This window comes from Hibiscus syriacus, unplaced genomic scaffold (assembly GCF_006381635.1).
Source record: "Hibiscus syriacus cultivar Baekdansim isolate YM2019G1 unplaced genomic scaffold, ASM638163v2 tig00111330_pilon, whole genome shotgun sequence".
NCBI lineage: Eukaryota > Viridiplantae > Streptophyta > Magnoliopsida > Malvales > Malvaceae > Hibiscus > Hibiscus syriacus.
In genome coordinates this window covers 9,095,017-9,096,575 of record NW_024063059.1, presented here as the reverse complement: position 1 = coordinate 9,096,575, position 1,559 = coordinate 9,095,017, and the positions used below count along the sequence as shown (strand labels likewise).

The window sequence follows — 1,559 nt, the reverse complement described above, 5'->3', positions numbered from 1 at the left end:
ATCATTCTGAAAATAGTATATTCTTTCCAAGGAATGTATGAAGGGTAATTTATTTAAAGATACTTGTAGATTTTAATCTTATGAATGCTTTTGGGGATGTAAATTGTATTGATGTGACCCGTTTACCCGCAATGAGGGCAAGCTAGGAACTGAAATCATTGAGAACTGGTAATAATAAAGTATCAATCATTAATCAATGATGTTACCAACCATTACAAAATTAAAATTTTGATGCCCTTTCAGCAACACATGGTTTTAGCTGTTAGGGCTTCTGAACAAATTGGATATTTTTTTCTTCTTTTACTTGAAGTTTTTTCATTTACAGTGATTGCATTAAGATGCTCGAGCATGTTGCAGATGCTCGATGATTTCTTGGATGTAACCAAAGACGAGAAGCAAATAATGCATTTGTGGAACTCGTTTGTGAGGAAGCAAAGATAAGTTTGTCTTTCTCTATCTTTTTTTTTGTTTTGGTCATCTCTATTCGTTTTACCTTTCGGACTTGAAACTGGTTGACAGAATCATATAATCAATCGTTTTCTCTGCTTCCCCCTCTCCCCTCTTTTCTCTATTCCTTTTTCCTTTTCAACTTGAACCGGATAGATGGATTCATATAATCCATCACATTATACCTTCTCTAGAGAAAAAGGTGCTTAATGGAAGGTCAAAGGGTTTGCCGGTCTAATATAAGCCATGTTTCATACATTATTGTTTCTACATTCCTCTTAGTGGTTTGTGCTGCATTTAAACTGAATCTGCAAGAACCATGGTTTTCTTCCCTCCTCTCCTCTAACTATTAAACTATTGTTTTTAACACAGTTGTATGACTCCTGCAGAATTTATTTCCCTTATCATTTGTTTTTCTCTCTCTCTCTTTTTTTTTTTTTTGAAACAGTGTTGTGGACCTTGTGGTTGTTGATTTGCTAGTGCTGTATTTTGTATTTGTGATGGCAGGGCGTTGGCAGATGGTCATATTCCATGAGCGTGTGGAGCATTTTCAAAATTACATGGGCGTGACCTTGTCAAAGCACCAGCTCTCATCTGGTAGGTGGTTCCATGTTTGTTTTTGATTAATGTTATTGTGTACATTCTCTTGTACATCACTAGTAGGGTCATTCTCTTGTTTGTTTTGTATGCGATTGCTTGTCGGATTATAATATTATACGAATACTCTGACTGCAAGCATTTGTTGCATCGGCAGGTGTTGGAGATTATTCATGATCAAGCTGTGGAATCACGGCGTCCTCGATGCTCGAACGATGAATAATTGTAATATCGTTCTGGAACAATACCAAAATCAGGATTCAGATCCTATAAAAGGCTAAAGAGATGGTAAAAGCTTTGCTTCCTATTTGGCAGTTGGTAAACAAATCATGATCTCCCTAAGCAATTTGCTTGCCATTAACCCTACTGTTTTGTGTAGCTTTGTACAACAGATTGGTATGATTCCTACATATTATGCGTATTTTTAACGCATAACGGTAATAAAATTTTCTGCTTAGCTTTAACAAATCCTTTGGGTGTGAGTATTTGTGAGTAAAACCCTACTCTAAAAATCA

The 1,559-nt window shown here is 35.9% G+C and overlaps 1 long non-coding RNA gene across 1 annotated transcript; it reads left to right on the top strand.

The window, feature by feature from the left end:
• Positions 1–980: 980 nt before the first annotated feature.
• On the top strand, positions 981–1,292 carry LOC120158636. Its single transcript, XR_005519258.1, has 2 exons — positions 981–1,044; positions 1,202–1,292. It is a non-coding gene; the product is annotated as an uncharacterized LOC120158636 (long non-coding RNA).
• Positions 1,293–1,559: the final 267 nt, after the last annotated feature.